The sequence below is a fragment of the Microcebus murinus genome, unplaced genomic scaffold (assembly GCF_040939455.1).
Source record: "Microcebus murinus isolate Inina unplaced genomic scaffold, M.murinus_Inina_mat1.0 scaf086_hap2_Mmur4.0, whole genome shotgun sequence".
NCBI classification, from domain to species: Eukaryota; Metazoa; Chordata; class Mammalia; order Primates; family Cheirogaleidae; genus Microcebus; species Microcebus murinus.
The window spans coordinates 24,480-32,477 of NW_027439032.1; the positions used below are offsets into that span (position 1 = coordinate 24,480).

Below are 7,998 nucleotides of genomic sequence, written 5' to 3' on the forward strand. Positions count from 1 at the left end.
GCGGTGCCTGGCGCCCCAGCCCGCGCCGTTGGGCCTCCTCTTGTCCCGAGCCGTGACACCGCCGCCACGCGGCAGCATGCGTGGCTTCTGGACAGTCAGGTCTCAGACCAAAGGTCTGCTCTGTGGGAGCCGACACGCTGGAGGAAACCTTGAGAGTCTGAGAGGGGAGGGAGTTCCAGAAGAAGGCCAGGATGTCATTTTGAGGGAGTATGTGACCAGAACTCCTCCCGTTGCTTTTGGGGTTCTATGGGCTACACGTAGGAATCTTTGGTGGTGGCACCTGATGTTCGGGGATCCGGAGTCACACCCAGACCTGCTCCACAGGCCTCCTTTTACTTTTCTCTTCGGATTCATTTTTTTTTTTTTTTTTTTTGAGACAGAGTCTCGGTTTGTTGCCCAGGCTAGAGTGAGTGCCGTGGCGTCAGCCTAGCTCACAGCAACTTCAAACTCCTGGGCTCGAGTGATCCTTCTGCCTCAGCCTCCAGGGTAGCTGGGACTGCAGGCATGCGCCACCATGCCCCGCTAATTTTTTATATATATATCAGTTGGCCAATTAATTTCTTTCTATTTATAGTAGAGACGGGGTCTCGCTCTTGCTCAGGCTGGTTTTGAACTCCTGACCTTGAGCAATCCGCCCGCCTCGGCCTCCCAAGAGCTAGGATTACAGGCGTGAGCCACAGCGCCCGGCCGGATTCATTATTTTTAAAAAGTGTCTCTTATCTCTATTATTGCATTTTCTTTTCTCTCTCTTTTCAAGCAGATGATGGGAGTCCAAGTATTAAGGTGACATGTGTTGCCCGTGCCCCCCTCCCCCCCCCCCGTGTTCTTATTCATTTACCTCTCATGTTGTTCCAGCATATTGTGGGGGCACCAATGTTAAGGTCGGGTGCGTTGCCCTCTCCCAGCCTCCCCCCTCGGGTCAGAGCTTCAAGTGCGCCCATCCCCCAGTCGGTGCGTACCCACCCCATTCCTAATGGATGTGTATGCCCATCCCCTCCCCCCACCCGCCCGACACCCACCCGAAGAAGGTGATTCCTCTGTGTCCACTTAGGTGTCCATCGGTTCGTACCCATTTGCTGGTGAGCGCGAGCACGTGGTGCTCGTGTGTCCATTCTTGGGATACTTGGCTTACTGGAACGGGTTCCAGCTCTGGCCAGGAGAACCACGAGAGGTGCCCCCTCACCGCTGCTCCTCATAGCCGAATAGCACTCCGTGGTGTCCACGCGCCACATTTTATTTACCCACTCGTGGGTCGATGGGCACTCGGGTGGCTTCCAGGTCTTTGCGATTGTGACTTGTGCCCTGACACTAACCCTAACCCTTACCCAGCCCGTCTCCTCCACGGCCCCTGCCTGACTGACTCCTTCCCGCCCGGCCTATCACCTGTCACCGTCCTCTGCCCCTGCCTGACACGCTCGTCCCCGCCCGGGCCGTCACCGTCCTCGGCCCCTGCCTGACGGGGCTCCTCCGTCGCCTGGGCCTTCCAAGGGCTTGGTGTGGACGCTGGTTCCAGGACGCCCTCCCAGGAACCCGGTAGCAGGGCGGCCGCAGCGTCTCGTGCAACCCAACCGTCCGCCGGCTGGCCGCCGTCGCTAAGTGGCCTGCGGGGGACGTGCTCCCGCTGTGCCGTGGGGGCCCAGCCTGGTGTCTTCTCTGAGGCCCCGCGGCTGCCGCTCCCCGCAAGGGGATAGCCGCGGAGGTGGGGACCGCCTCCTCATGGGGACGTATACCCAGCTCTCCACGTCGGATTCCGGGGCTCTCTGTCCTGCCAGAAGGCCCAGCTGGCCTGCGGGTCCTTAGAGTGGCAAAAACATCCGAAAACTGAGATTGAGGGTCCGGTGGGTGTCTGCACTTTTGTGCTGGGCACCCCAGGGAGGCCCGGGGGCTGGCTGGACAACGTGGTCTGCTGGGCTGGGGGGGGGGGTTTGGAGGAGCAACTGATGCCCTTTGCACTTTGGGTAGCAAGTGTCTGAGGTGTCTCTGGGCCCTGTGCCATGTGGGGGCGGGGGCGGGGGCGGGGTGGGAGGAGGAGGAGGAGGAGGAGGAGGAGGAGGTGGGAAGGGCCGTGGCCTGCAGTGGTGTTCCCCGGGGTGGCACAGCATGTGGCTTCTTCCACAGGCTGCTTGGCCTGGGCTCCCTGCACCTGGGCCTTTGGAGGACTGGCCCTGTGCTTGCCAACACTTCCTGCAGGGACCCAGAGCTGGGAGGTTGCATCTCTCAGCCCTGGGTCGGGCAGAGCCCCAGCGGGCCATGCCCACAACCTCTCTCAGCAGGGGTCCCCCAGAAGGCTCCTTTGGGACCAGGATTCTCTTGCGGGTGACTCTTTAAGGTCTGGCCCCTGGATGGAGGGGCACCAGGAGTAGAGGAGCAGGAAGGGGAAGGGGGTGGCCATGCGAGGGGACACTTTCAGGCCAAGTCCCAGCTTCAGTCTGATCCTCCTGGGAACCCCGGGGTGGACATCACACCTCCTGGTTGCCCCGCTCTGAGACAAGGAGCCGGGCTTCGCATTCCCACAGCAGCCAGTCGTGGGCTGAGGACACCTGGGGCGTTGGGAACTCCCTGGCTTCTCCTTGGCTTAACATCTGGAGCTGCTTGTGAATTGTGCCGCCACACACACCCGAGTGCAGGTGTCTTCTGCACAGACTGCGGGCCTCGCTCTTCTGAGTGCCGCTAGCTCGCGACCCACCCACGGGTGAACCTGGTCAGGGTACTTTCTCTCAGGGGCAGACTCTGATCCGGGCGGGCTACCGGTGTCTCTGTTTGCTCCTTTCTTTCTTCCACTTCGGGAAAGGCTTCCTTACTGGGTGTGGAAATCTCCTATGCCTTTCCTCGCCTATTCTGTCAGCTCTAAAATTCTCTTTCGGTTGCCACCCTCACAGATGGATTAGGAAACTCTTTGCGGTGCACTCATTAGTGAAATGACCTCAATGACGCTGGAATCCAATATCTAATGGCCGATTTTTAGCGAGTCCACACGCCAGGGTGGTTGGGGTCCAGTGCAGCCCCGGCCAGGCCCAGGCCCCTTGGACTGGGCCACAGGAGGACACAGAGGAGGGTCCCGGCCCCCACGGTAGCGGTGCGGGCAGTTCTCCAAGGGCTTGGGTGTTTTCCAGAGGGAGGAGATGGAGGGGACTGATTTCTTCAGCGCCCCACAAACCACACCACCCCACCCATGGGACACATCCCGAGAGAGAGAGACGCCCCATACACTGGCTCCCCTCCCCCGTGCGCTGTGCCCCAGCCCTGGCCCGGGGGAATAGGCGGCCGCCGGGCCACAGGGTGGGGGGCGCAGCTGAAAGGGGTTGTGGGGGAGGGCCGCCCCTGGCTGGGGTCAAAGGGCGAGCGCCCCGCCCCTCCCGCCCGTGCGCAGTCTGCGGCCCCGGCGCGCTGGGGGTGGGGGGCGGGGAGGTGAAGGAGGCCAGGCGAGGAGAGGAGGGGGGCTTGAAGGTCTCCACCTTGGCGGGTCCAGCCGTGGAGGCGCATCTTGTGTGAGTGTGAGTGAGTGAGTGAGTGTGAGTGTGAGTGTGTGTGTGTACAGAGACAGCCCCCAACCCCGGCCCGCCGCTCCCTGCCCGCCCCGCCTGTCACCCCCCGTCCCTCGGAGCCCGCGGGACCCGGCCGGCGAACTCAACAGGCCCGACCCGGCGCGGGGCCTGGGGCGGGAGGAGGCGGCGGGGAAGCGCAGAGAGGCTCGGCTTCTTGAGCGGGGCAGGGGCGCCCTCCGCCGTCCACGGCCACACCACCCCGAACGCGCCCGATCCCGTCTGGTCTCGGAAGCTAAGCAGGGTCGGGCCTGGTTAGAACTTGGATGGGAGACCGCCCGGTGTATACCGGGTGCCGTAGGCTTCTTCTTTTCTTTTTTTGCCTCTGGTTCTGTCGCGTTTCTGGGAGTGCGGGGGCGGCCCGGGGTGGGGGTGACCCCCACCCTCAGCGCCCGCCGCGGTGCCTGGCGCCCCAGCCCGCGCCGTTGGGCCTCCTCTTGTCCCGAGCCGTGACACCGCCGCCACGCGGCAGCATGCGTGGCTTCTGGACAGTCAGGTCTCAGACCAAAGGTCTGCTCTGTGGGAGCCGACACGCTGGAGGAAACCTTGAGAGTCTGAGAGGGGAGGGAGTTCCAGAAGAAGGCCAGGATGTCATTTTGAGGGAGTATGTGACCAGAACTCCTCCCGTTGCTTTTGGGGTTCTATGGGCTACACGTAGGAATCTTTGGTGGTGGCACCTGATGTTCGGGGATCCGGAGTCACACCCAGACCTGCTCCACAGGCCTCCTTTTACTTTTCTCTTCGGATTCATTTTTTTTTTTTTTTTTTTGAGACAGAGTCTCGGTTTGTTGCCCAGGCTAGAGTGAGTGCCGTGGCGTCAGCCTAGCTCACAGCAACTTCAAACTCCTGGGCTCGAGTGATCCTTCTGCCTCAGCCTCCAGGGTAGCTGGGACTGCAGGCATGCGCCACCATGCCCCGCTAATTTTTTATATATATATCAGTTGGCCAATTAATTTCTTTCTATTTATAGTAGAGACGGGGTCTCGCTCTTGCTCAGGCTGGTTTTGAACTCCTGACCTTGAGCAATCCGCCCGCCTCGGCCTCCCAAGAGCTAGGATTACAGGCGTGAGCCACAGCGCCCGGCCGGATTCATTATTTTTAAAAAGTGTCTCTTATCTCTATTATTGCATTTTCTTTTCTCTCTCTTTTCAAGCAGATGATGGGAGTCCAAGTATTAAGGTGACATGTGTTGCCCGTGCCCCCCTCCCCCCCCCCCGTGTTCTTATTCATTTACCTCTCATGTTGTTCCAGCATATTGTGGGGGCACCAATGTTAAGGTCGGGTGCGTTGCCCTCTCCCAGCCTCCCCCCTCGGGTCAGAGCTTCAAGTGCGCCCATCCCCCAGTCGGTGCGTACCCACCCCATTCCTAATGGATGTGTATGCCCATCCCCTCCCCCCACCCGCCCGACACCCACCCGAAGAAGGTGATTCCTCTGTGTCCACTTAGGTGTCCATCGGTTCGTACCCATTTGCTGGTGAGCGCGAGCACGTGGTGCTCGTGTGTCCATTCTTGGGATACTTGGCTTACTGGAACGGGTTCCAGCTCTGGCCAGGAGAACCACGAGAGGTGCCCCCTCACCGCTGCTCCTCATAGCCGAATAGCACTCCGTGGTGTCCACGCGCCACATTTTATTTACCCACTCGTGGGTCGATGGGCACTCGGGTGGCTTCCAGGTCTTTGCGATTGTGACTTGTGCCCTGACACTAACCCTAACCCTTACCCAGCCCGTCTCCTCCACGGCCCCTGCCTGACTGACTCCTTCCCGCCCGGCCTATCACCTGTCACCGTCCTCTGCCCCTGCCTGACACGCTCGTCCCCGCCCGGGCCGTCACCGTCCTCGGCCCCTGCCTGACGGGGCTCCTCCGTCGCCTGGGCCTTCCAAGGGCTTGGTGTGGACGCTGGTTCCAGGACGCCCTCCCAGGAACCCGGTAGCAGGGCGGCCGCAGCGTCTCGTGCAACCCAACCGTCCGCCGGCTGGCCGCCGTCGCTAAGTGGCCTGCGGGGGACGTGCTCCCGCTGTGCCGTGGGGGCCCAGCCTGGTGTCTTCTCTGAGGCCCCGCGGCTGCCGCTCCCCGCAAGGGGATAGCCGCGGAGGTGGGGACCGCCTCCTCATGGGGACGTATACCCAGCTCTCCACGTCGGATTCCGGGGCTCTCTGTCCTGCCAGAAGGCCCAGCTGGCCTGCGGGTCCTTAGAGTGGCAAAAACATCCGAAAACTGAGATTGAGGGTCCGGTGGGTGTCTGCACTTTTGTGCTGGGCACCCCAGGGAGGCCCGGGGGCTGGCTGGACAACGTGGTCTGCTGGGCTGGGGGGGGGGGTTTGGAGGAGCAACTGATGCCCTTTGCACTTTGGGTAGCAAGTGTCTGAGGTGTCTCTGGGCCCTGTGCCATGTGGGGGCGGGGGCGGGGGCGGGGTGGGAGGAGGAGGAGGAGGAGGAGGAGGAGGAGGTGGGAAGGGCCGTGGCCTGCAGTGGTGTTCCCCGGGGTGGCACAGCATGTGGCTTCTTCCACAGGCTGCTTGGCCTGGGCTCCCTGCACCTGGGCCTTTGGAGGACTGGCCCTGTGCTTGCCAACACTTCCTGCAGGGACCCAGAGCTGGGAGGTTGCATCTCTCAGCCCTGGGTCGGGCAGAGCCCCAGCGGGCCATGCCCACAACCTCTCTCAGCAGGGGTCCCCCAGAAGGCTCCTTTGGGACCAGGATTCTCTTGCGGGTGACTCTTTAAGGTCTGGCCCCTGGATGGAGGGGCACCAGGAGTAGAGGAGCAGGAAGGGGAAGGGGGTGGCCATGCGAGGGGACACTTTCAGGCCAAGTCCCAGCTTCAGTCTGATCCTCCTGGGAACCCCGGGGTGGACATCACACCTCCTGGTTGCCCCGCTCTGAGACAAGGAGCCGGGCTTCGCATTCCCACAGCAGCCAGTCGTGGGCTGAGGACACCTGGGGCGTTGGGAACTCCCTGGCTTCTCCTTGGCTTAACATCTGGAGCTGCTTGTGAATTGTGCCGCCACACACACCCGAGTGCAGGTGTCTTCTGCACAGACTGCGGGCCTCGCTCTTCTGAGTGCCGCTAGCTCGCGACCCACCCACGGGTGAACCTGGTCAGGGTACTTTCTCTCAGGGGCAGACTCTGATCCGGGCGGGCTACCGGTGTCTCTGTTTGCTCCTTTCTTTCTTCCACTTCGGGAAAGGCTTCCTTACTGGGTGTGGAAATCTCCTATGCCTTTCCTCGCCTATTCTGTCAGCTCTAAAATTCTCTTTCGGTTGCCACCCTCACAGATGGATTAGGAAACTCTTTGCGGTGCACTCATTAGTGAAATGACCTCAATGACGCTGGAATCCAATATCTAATGGCCGATTTTTAGCGAGTCCACACGCCAGGGTGGTTGGGGTCCAGTGCAGCCCCGGCCAGGCCCAGGCCCCTTGGACTGGGCCACAGGAGGACACAGAGGAGGGTCCCGGCCCCCACGGTAGCGGTGCGGGCAGTTCTCCAAGGGCTTGGGTGTTTTCCAGAGGGAGGAGATGGAGGGGACTGATTTCTTCAGCGCCCCACAAACCACACCACCCCACCCATGGGACACATCCCGAGAGAGAGAGACGCCCCATACACTGGCTCCCCTCCCCCGTGCGCTGTGCCCCAGCCCTGGCCCGGGGGAATAGGCGGCCGCCGGGCCACAGGGTGGGGGGCGCAGCTGAAAGGGGTTGTGGGGGAGGGCCGCCCCTGGCTGGGGTCAAAGGGCGAGCGCCCCGCCCCTCCCGCCCGTGCGCAGTCTGCGGCCCCGGCGCGCTGGGGGTGGGGGGCGGGGAGGTGAAGGAGGCCAGGCGAGGAGAGGAGGGGGGCTTGAAGGTCTCCACCTTGGCGGGTCCAGCCGTGGAGGCGCATCTTGTGTGAGTGTGAGTGAGTGAGTGAGTGTGAGTGTGAGTGTGTGTGTGTACAGAGACAGCCCCCAACCCCGGCCCGCCGCTCCCTGCCCGCCCCGCCTGTCACCCCCCGTCCCTCGGAGCCCGCGGGACCCGGCCGGCGAACTCAACAGGCCCGACCCGGCGCGGGGCCTGGGGCGGGAGGAGGCGGCGGGGAAGCGCAGAGAGGCTCGGCTTCTTGAGCGGGGCAGGGGCGCCCTCCGCCGTCCACGGCCACACCACCCCGAACGCGCCCGATCCCGTCTGGTCTCGGAAGCTAAGCAGGGTCGGGCCTGGTTAGAACTTGGATGGGAGACCGCCCGGTGTATACCGGGTGCCGTAGGCTTCTTCTTTTCTTTTTTTGCCTCTGGTTCTGTCGCGTTTCTGGGAGTGCGGGGGCGGCCCGGGGTGGGGGTGACCCCCACCCTCAGCGCCCGCCGCGGTGCCTGGCGCCCCAGCCCGCGCCGTTGGGCCTCCTCTTGTCCCGAGCCGTGACACCGCCGCCACGCGGCAGCATGCGTGGCTTCTGGACAGTCAGGTCTCAGACCAAAGGTCTGCTC

General features: G+C 62.7%; 2 pseudogenes; both read left to right on the plus strand.

The window, feature by feature from the left end:
• The first annotated feature begins 3,726 nt into the window (after positions 1-3,726).
• On the plus strand, positions 3,727-3,846 carry LOC142869533 (uncharacterized; annotated as a pseudogene).
• Positions 3,847-7,664: 3,818 nt separating this feature from the next.
• LOC142869534 (uncharacterized) lies at positions 7,665-7,784 on the plus strand (annotated as a pseudogene).
• The last annotated feature ends 214 nt before the right edge of the window (positions 7,785-7,998 follow it).